Source organism: Octopus sinensis, linkage group LG6 (genome assembly GCF_006345805.1).
Source record: "Octopus sinensis linkage group LG6, ASM634580v1, whole genome shotgun sequence".
Lineage (NCBI taxonomy): Eukaryota > Metazoa > Mollusca > Cephalopoda > Octopoda > Octopodidae > Octopus > Octopus sinensis.
In genome coordinates this window covers 87955616-87965615 of record NC_043002.1, presented here as the reverse complement: position 1 = coordinate 87965615, position 10000 = coordinate 87955616, and the positions used below count along the sequence as shown (strand labels likewise).

General features: G+C 35.6%; 1 protein-coding gene and 1 non-coding gene across 3 annotated transcripts in view; both read right to left on the bottom strand.

The window, feature by feature from the left end:
• LOC115213291 (protein ANKUB1-like) overlaps window positions 1-10000 on the bottom strand; it is a 56834-nt gene that overhangs the window by 32172 nt on the left and 14662 nt on the right. The window lies entirely within an intron of this gene.
• On the bottom strand, window positions 24-133 carry LOC115213584. The gene has a single exon (XR_003881834.1). It is a non-coding gene; the product is annotated as a U6 spliceosomal RNA (small nuclear RNA).

The window sequence follows — 10000 nt, the reverse complement described above, 5'->3', positions numbered from 1 at the left end:
TTCAAGCAACTTTCTATTGCATGAAAAATATGGAACGCTTCCCGAATTTGCGTATCATCCTTGCACAGGGGCCATGCTAATCTTCTGTGAATCGTTCCAATTTTAGAATATTTACTGCCATTACTTTTATTATTATTATTATTATTGTTATTATTATTATTATTATTATTATTATTATTATTATTATTATTATTATTATTATTATTATTATTATTATTGTTATTATTATTAATATTATTATTATTATTATTATTATTATTATTATTATTATTATTATTCAGTAGTTTTATTTTTATAGCGTGCTTTCACTTCACTACCGAGCGCAGCTCTGTGTGCCTTGGGTATGTGCTGCGATTTGTTGTGATGCTCTGATGGTTATTGTATGGAAAGTGTTCTGCGTAGGATGTGTGCAGTGCCTAGTAGTGCAATTTTCTGTATGTTATATGTGTTTGTAAGTCCTGGTGTTTTTGTTATGTATTTGTCTGAATATTTTTTTATCATGCCCAATGCACCTACTATGATAGGGATTATTTCTGTTTTTAGATTCCACATTCTGGTTACCTCTATTTCCAGGTCTTTGTATTTTGAAAGTTTCTCCATTTCTTTTAGAGACACGTTGTCATCTGCCGGTATTGATATATCAATTAGAAAGCATTTTTTTCTTCATGATCTCTGACAACTATATCTGGTCTGTTGGCCTTAATTTCTCTATCTGTGTGTATCGGCATATCCCAGAGTATGGTTGCTTTCTCGTTTTCTGTGACCTTTTCTGGTGTGTGCCTATAGCATCTTTTTTCTGTTGTTATTCCATAATGTTGGCATAGCTTCCAGTGTATGTAGGTTCCAACACTGTCATGTCTGTGAATATATTCCTTCTTAGCCAGGACTGGGCAGCCAGAGATAATATGATTTATTGTTTCTTGTCCATCTCCACATATTCTGCAGTTACTTGTAATATTTCTTTTCATTACATGTTTTTGGTAATTTCTGGTGGGGAGGCTTTGGTCTTGTGCTGCAATTAAAAATCCCTCTGTCTCTGCTTTGAGTCCTGAGCTTCTCAACCATTGCTGGGATTTTTCTTTGTCTATTTCTTTTGCATTTAGTTTAGTCCAGTATTTGCCATGAATGGGCTTTTCTTGCCATCGTTTTATCATGGTTCTTTGCTGTTCTAGTTTTAGTTTGGATTTCATTTGTTTGTTTTATAGCTTTTGTTGTGTCTTCATCATCTTCTTCTTCTTCTTCTTCTTCTTCTTCTTCTTCTTCTTCTTCTTCTTCTTCTTCTTCATATTTTTTAGGTGGTATGATTTATTGTTTGTCAGCTTCCTTAAATACTGAGAACAGTTTTTTGTGTTGCTCGTGTTTTTCCGCTATTTGTATCAGTTTTCCTTCCTTCTGAAGTAGATATTTTTGCAGTCCTATGGTGGTTATTATTATTATTATTATTATTCAGTAGTTTTATTTTTATAGCGTGCTATCACTTCACTACCGAGCGCAGCTCTGTGTGCCTTGGGTATGTGCTGTGATTTGTTGTGATGCTCTGATGGTTATTGTATGGAAAGTGCTCTGCGTAGGATGTGTGCAGTGCCTAGTAGTGCAATTTTCTGTATGATATATGTGTTTGTAAGTCCTGGTGTTTTTGTTATGTATTTGTCTGAATATTTTTTTATCATGCCTAATGCACCTACTATGATAGGAATTGTTTCTGTTTTCAGATTCCACATTCTAGTTACCTCTATTTCCAGGTCTTTGTATTTTGAGAGTTTCTCCATTTCTTTTAGAGACACGTTGTCATCTGCCGGTATTGATACATCAATTAGAAAGCATTTTTTTCTTCATGATCTCTGACAACTATATCTGGTCTGTTGGCCTTAATTTCTCTATCTGTGTGTATCGGCATATCCCAGAGTATGGTTGCTTTCTCGTTTTCTGTAACCTTTTCTGGTGTGTGCCTATACCATCTTTTTTCTGTTGTTATTCCATAATGTTGGCATAGCTTCCAGTGTATGTAGGTTCCAACTCTGTCATGTCTGTGAATATATTCCTTCTTAGCCAGGACTGGGCAGCTAGAGATAATATGATTTATTGTTTCTTGTCCATCTCCACATATTCTGCAGTTACTTGTAATATTTCTTTTCATTACATGTTTTTGGTAATTTCTGGTGGGGAGGCTTTGGTCTTGTGCTGCAATTAAAAATCCCTCTGTTTCTGCTTTGAGTCCTGAGCTTCTCAACCATTGCTGGGATCTTTCTTTGTCTATTTCTTTTGCGTTTAGTTTAGTGCAGTATTTACCATGAAGGGGCTTTTCTTGCCATCGTTTTATCATGGTTCGTTGCTGTTCTATTTTTAGTTTGGATTTCATTTGTTTTATAGCTTTTGTTGTTTCTTCATCATCTTCTTCTTCTTCGTGTTTATTAGGTGGTATGATTTCTTGTTTGTATTTGTCAGCTTCCTTAAATACTGAGAACAGTTTTCTGTTTTGCTCGTGTTTTGCTGTTATCTGGATCAGTTTTCCTTCCTTCTGAAGTAGGTATTTTTGCAGTCCTATGGTGGTTATTTTATAGTAGTTTTCCAGCTGTATAAGGCCTCTACCACCTTCTATACGTTGTATATATAGTCTTTCTATGTCAGATTTTGGGTGATGCATCCTAGATCCTGTCAGTATTTTTCTTGTTTTCCTATCTATTTTGGACAGTTCATTTCGTGTCCAGTTAAGGATATTGTAGCTGTAACTTATAACTGGGACAGCTAAAGTGTTGATACCTATTATCTTGTTTTTAGCATTGAGCTCTGTTTTTAGTATTGATCTAACTCGTCTATAATATTCTTTTTTTATTTTCTCTTTCATTTGTGTGTGTTGTGTCTTATCTAGTTCATGGATTCCTAAGTATTTGTAAGTTTGGCTTTGGTCTAATTCTTTTATTTCATTGGTTTTATCTAGTGTGATGTTGTTACTTTTAACTAGTTTTCCTCTTTTCATGGTTACTTTGGCGCATTTTTCTAATCCAAATTTCATATCTATTTCTTTGGTAAATCCATGAACTGTCTTTAATAGTGTTTCCAGCTGTTTGTCATTTGCAGCGTATAGTTTTAGGTCATCCATATATAAAAGGTGGTTGATCGTTTTGCCGTAACATTTATATCCGCATCCAGTTCTATTTAGCATATCAGATAGAGGTGACAGTGCCAAGCAGAAAAGGAGTGGAGAGAGCGTGTCTCCCTGGAATATTCCTCTTCTGATGGGGATGTCTTTGGTTTTCATGAGTCCCTCTTTTGTTTGGAGATGTAGGACTGTTTGCCATTTATTCATAGAGTGCTCTATGAATTTTATGATTGTTGGTGCTACTTTGTTAATGGCTAGTGTTTCAAGGATCCATGTGTGGGGGATGCTATCAAACGCCTTTTTGTAGTCAATCCAGGCCATACTGAGGCCTTTCTTCTTTCTGTGGCTGTCTTCAGTTACGGCTTTATTAATCATTAGTTGATCTTTACAGCCATATGAGCCTTTGCGGCATCCTTTCTGCTCTTCTGGGAACAGTTTGTTTTCGTCCAGGTGCTTGTTCAGCCTTTGCGATATCACTGCAGTAAATGCCTTGAACATAGTAGGGAGGCAGGTTATTGGTCTGTAGTTTTCTGGTTTTGCTGTTTCATTTGATTTGGGAATTAAGATGGTTTTCCCCTTCGTGAGCCATTCAGGCATTGTCTCTGGCTCTGCTAGTATGCTGTTAAAGTTTTCAGCCAGCTTTTTGTGCATTCCTGTTAGATATTTCAACCAGAAGTTGGGGATCTTGTCATGCCCAGGTGCCTTCCAGTTGCTTAGTTTTTGCAGTGCCTGGGTGACCTCTTCAGTTGTTATGGGGGTCCAAAGTTGTTCAGATGCCGAGTTTGTTATTTTCATACTCCTTTTTTTTGGCTGTTCGTTCGCCGACCATATTTCTCTCCAGAATTCTTCCAATTCTTCTGCCGATGGTGCTGCAGTGACTTCTATTTTATTTTTCCCCAGATCTTGGTAGAACTTTTTGGGGTTGGTGTTGAACTTTTTGTTCTGTTCAAAGAAGCGTTGGCGTTTCTCGTACCGGCGGATCCTTTGAGCTTTGGCAAGGATATCTTGCTTCAGCTTTTCTTTTATCTCCGGCAAATCTTTTTCTGTGATGTTATATTTGCGGAGCATTTTTGTTCTCTTTTTGTTGCTCAGTAGCGTTGATTGTTTGCTGATCTCATTAAGAATCGACAGGTCTTTTCTAATTTTTTTTATTTTGTTTTGGATGTTATTTATCCACAGGGTTTGTTTGGGTGGTGGTACTCCTGTTTGGGCGGGTTTGGGTGAGTATCCAGCTTCTTTTGTGGCTGCAGTGGCTGCTGCGTATATCAAGTCATTTAGTTCAGTGATATCACTTTTTTTTGTTTCAGTGGCTAGTTCAGTGACGGCTAGGTTTATGCTGTTTATAATTGGTGTTGTTATTTCGTTTATTTTTATTCTTGGGAGGTATGGTCGGTGGTCCATTTTGGGCTCTGTGGTTTTCAGTTCTAAGATTATTTTATTTTTTATATTATCATAATCATTAGGCTCCCCTTCGTTGTTTACATCGTGTTTGTTGGTAATGTTGCGTTTGTCTTCGTGTTTTACTATTTACTTCGTGTTTATTATTATTATTATTATCATTATTATTATTATTATTATTGTTGTTGTTGTTGGTGTTGTTGTTGTTGTTGTTATTATTATTATTTCTACGTCAATCAAACCAGATAACTCAAATAATGTTTCAAATCAGTCCAAAAATGTTTCTACGTTTGTTTCGGCGATGAAGTTTTCCAGTAGGATGTTTAAAGAGTTTTTATTGGCCCTGCCCCCGAAAAAAAATATTCAGGGGATGCTCTAAAAGTAGTAACCAGTTGCCTTACACAATCGTCGTATATCTAGGAAGAGATAATAGAGAAAGGAAACTGAACTGTCGGCGGGAACGGGAGCGGGAGGAATAACAAAGCGAAAAGAATCTCAAAAGAAAAAGTTAACAGAAAACAGCTAAAACAAGTGAGGGGTATCATCTTCATCAAAACAATATCAACGACACTTTTCTGAATAATATTGAAGAAGATAAAGAAGAGGACGAAAAACAGATTCGCCAGCATTCGAAAATGAAACCAGCAACTAGTAGATAAAAATCGTATCTATGGAACCTTGGATATTTCGATGAGATAAAAGTGACAGAGGTGCAGCTGGGAGATCTTTTCGGTTTGAACGGCAGTTTTTTCTAGCGGTGTCATATGAAATTGTCACCCATAATTATGACCCTAGTATCGATCTATTGCATTTCAATCTGTTTTAGGGTTAGGATTAGGGGTGGGGGAAGGATAAACCCAATCTGTTTCTTAAACGAGGGACATATTCATACGGCACAGAATGTTTTTTTTACCTCAATAGACGTCAGTGATTGGTTGAAATTGCGGAAATTGAAGAAAAAAACAACAACAAATATCTTAGAAACTATAGAATTTTCTCAATAAAGCCAAGATAAAAAGATGTTTTATAAACACATTCTACCAGTATACGAAGTTTAAAACTTTTTAGTTACCTAGAAATTATGTTAAAAACTGCCGTTCAAACCGAAAAGATCCCAGCTGGGTTTTAGAATAAAGAAAAATACACAATGGACTGGTTGCTAATAAAAACAAAAGAATAACATTACGAACGAACCAGTCCTACATTGAAGACGTGCTTGTATATCTATGTCAACCAACCCATAAAACGTTAATGGATGTCTTTGAGTACATGTGACAACAATACTACCAATGTGAAGCGGGTAGGGACGTGCGGTGCTCTGACTCGACCTAGTCAGTAGATTTTTTTCATGTTTATTTCCTTTTAATTGTTTTTATTATTGTGTAGCTTAAGAGTACTCTGCTTTTTAAAATATATTTATTTCCATGCATATATTTGCGTTTTGTAATTTTATTTCCTCCATTTATATTTAGAATAAAGTTTTTTTTTTTACCCTCCTCTCGTTTTTGTACAACTTATCTGTCTATCATTCTTTGTAAGCGTCCTGGCTAGCATTTCTATGCATTTTTAAGCATCTCCTCTCAGCCCTTGTGTCTCTGATAAAGAGACTACTACTACTACTACTACTACTACCACCACCACCACCACCACCACTACTACTACTTCTACCACCACCACCACCACCATCACCACCACCATCACCGCTACTACTACTACTACTACTACACCACCACCACCACCACCATCACTACTACTACTACTACTACTACTACTACTACTACTACTTTCACCACCACCACTACCAACATTACTACTACTACTACTACTACTACTACTACTACTACTACTACTACTACTACTACACCACCACCACCACCACCACCACTACCACCATCAGCGGGGAGACATTATATAGTTTATTGCATCTGGAGCAATTTAGTCCCATCTCTTAAGATTTTCAAGTAGCTGTAGAATGGTGATCTTAAGTAGATTACGTAAATATAAATAAGAGAGGAGAAAAAGTGCATTAACATATAACTCTTATGTGGAGATTAACTTCAGAATGCGGAAAGGATCTTCGATTAACTTTGCATAGGCCTAGTACTTTAGCTCTCTAGAAGCTTCCCGTTTTTGTTTTTAAACATGAGGTCCCTTGCAAAATAGGATGTAAAATATTAAGAAACCACAGCAAAATACAATGAATATATTGCCGCAAAATTCATAAGCATGTCAATTTTAAAACGAAGTAAATCGGCACTATATATAAAAAGGAAGGTTCATTTAATTACATTCTTTAAATGAACTTAATGTAAAGTGCATTTTTATATATAGAAAAATAGAAACAGAAAATATGGCGTTTAATACTCTGAGGCATGTATTGATTTCTGAGACAGGTGCAATAAGACTGATTCTCGGAGTCGATGTACATTCAATTTAAATGATTCGATGCACAACTGCACTTACTGACTTCAGATGGATAAAGGGTAAATTCGAATTTGGTCGGATTAGACTTCAGAAATATAAAGGATAGTACTATATTGTGAGAAGCATTTAATTTGATAGCTTACTTTCTCTGCTAGATTGCCAACACGTTTAATAGTGATTTAATAACGCAGAAGAAATTACTGAAGGTATCTTACGACCATATAGAAAACGTTAACATATGCACGAAAAGAAAAAAGCAAACAAACAAACAAACAAAAAAACAGTGTCATTTTTTGTTATGTAATAGAAAACGAGTTTTGCTGTAATATTTCAATATGGCTCTGAAATCTAAATATTGCATGTCGAGTAAACTCCTTCGTTTACATCCGGTTCTATATTAACAAATAGTAGTCAATAGCCTTTTCTCCATGATACAACACATTGCTAAGAATGTTAGCATCGTTAATATAATAATTGCACAGCTGGAAGTGATCTGCAAATGAATATTTAGCATAGAAATAAAAACTTCCGAAACATTTTGATTGAAATTATTGATGTTTCAAAGTAAGAAGTGATGACGGTCATACTGCCACTAAAATATTTCACTTCACCGACATGCACGGGCATATGCATGTTAGTGAGGATAATTACAATCAATTAATTATCCAAGTTCTGCCAAACATATTCCAGCATCAAAGTATATATTTGTGCGATGGGAAAACGCTCAAATTTCATGCTTGATTAAGAAATAGAATGATTGACTGGGCGTGTTACTTAGATGATATACGTGTCACATTATGACCTTGAAAAGAACATTTTTTATGTTTAATTATGAAGGTACTGACTGTGATTATGGTTTTCACATACCCTCTGATACCAATGAGAGCGATGTGGTTGATGTTCTTGGAAAGAAGCAATTAGATGGCTGCAGGAGAGACGTGTACAAAGGGGAAGAAGATCAGGACGAAATAATTGGTGTGAGAAAGCCTGGGAAAAACAGATGTGGGAAAAGCAGAGACAAGGGAATCAGATGGGGATAAATGTAAGACGAGATTAGCCAGCTCTGAGGAGCAGAGATTGCAGCAGCAGCGGTAAAAGAGAGCAAGGGTAAGGAGATAACACCCCATCACCGCCACATGGGCTATTGGTTGGAGTATGTATGCGAACAACTTTAAGCCCATCATTCAGTGGCCTTTCCCATTGCAGTCTAGGATGTAGGGATGTATAACGGTAGAACTGTACCGGATGTGGGGGAAGTACTCTACTGTGAATCTCACTTGAATTTTGTAGAGGATTAGTAATTGCAGGGAGTTGAAGTATTTTGACGTCTTGAAATGGAAGGTCGGCTTCTAAGATGCAGTCTTAGTAATGACGAATGGGCTATGTTGAAGCTATGAGATAGCAAGCAGATATCATCTGTGATTGTGAAGTCAAGCAATAGAGTGACTTTGAGTTCTCTTGTTGTGCGTTGTTAACGTTCATGAATTGCTTATAGGATCATTTTCTTGATGTGTATAGTGAGTGTTTCGTTGTTCTGTTGATGGAGCAATACTGACTTGACTATCATTGGAGAATGTTTCGAAATCAAAGAATTAGTGTCGTTATTTAGGCTTCATGTAAGTGATGGTTGAATGAGAAAAATTAGGGAGGAGCGAAAGGTAGTCACATATGCATAGCTGTGGATGTTGTCAGACTTGCTGGCCAACGGTTATAAAAGAGAAAGAGCACAGAGGACAAACTTGAAGCTTGGAACATACCATAAGAGAGCCCCATCGGTACATGCTGCGATAGTGCAATCCCTGAGAAAGTCTTCGATCCAAGAGACAAGAAACGAATGGAATCCAAAGGCACTTTTCTTAGGAAATTCGCATGCTAGACACAGTCGAACATTTGATGCTGTAAAATTGTTTTTATCAGATTTATGGTAGTAATTTGCTTGAACGTACCTAACACTTTGTAATTAATTGAAAAGTTTTTAATGCGCTTATGTTACATAACAAAAAGGAGCATGTCAGCAATTGTTACCCCCACTTGGCTGAGAATGAACAGTTTTATCCCGAAATAAGACAGTAGTCTTTAAATCATTAATTAATACATTTATTCTCGTCACTTTTCAGTTACTTCCGTTCTCCATTTTCTCTCATTGTCTTATTCGCTTTACTATACTACCAACTAAACAGAACAAGAATTGCTTAGAAATTGCTTAGTCCTCAAAATTGGATTCTGAAGAACCCCAAGATTCTGTGAAAAAATTCTGTGTTCCACAAGATAGGCTGTCTTTACTGGAATTTAATATAAAAATATTTCATAAAACAACAGTATTCACCAATTTGAAAATAATAATTTTTTATTTTATAGTGAATATGTTCTTTCCCTAAAATCCTTTAGAAGAGAGGAAGAGTTTGTAAAATATAAATACTGCTTCGTGATTTTGGAAAATTGTATAAGGGATTAGCGACGAATAAGTTTTGAAAACTTCTGCTAAGCTTCTAAGCTTAGCAGAAACAGAACAACTTCAATGAAAGAATATGTACTAAACCTCCTTCAGCTGGGAAGCCATTTTGTTTGACACAATGAGCAAAATTCAGTTCTATTTAATTCAATTTTACGTCATTATATTATTAAAATTAAAAGTACAGACACCATTTTATCTAATGATTACAACAGTAGTAACAACAACAACAACAGCAACACAACAACGACAACAACAATAACAACAACTTCGGACTTTAGTTTTTATCAAAAACTAAAGATAAACAAAGAAAAGGCTAAGTGAAACAAAAAGCAAAAATATGTGATAAAACGAACAAACATTTACTGTTAAGATATACATGTAAACACATGCACAAGTAGACTTGAAACAAAATACTGGAAGAAGTATGTATGTATGTATGTATGTATGTATGTATGTATGTATGTATGTATGTATGTATGTATGTATGTATGTAGGTATGCATGCATGCATGCATGTATGTATGTATGTGTATATATATATATATGTATATATATATATATGTATATGTATACATACATATATATATATATGTATGTATGTATGTATGTATGTATGCATGCATG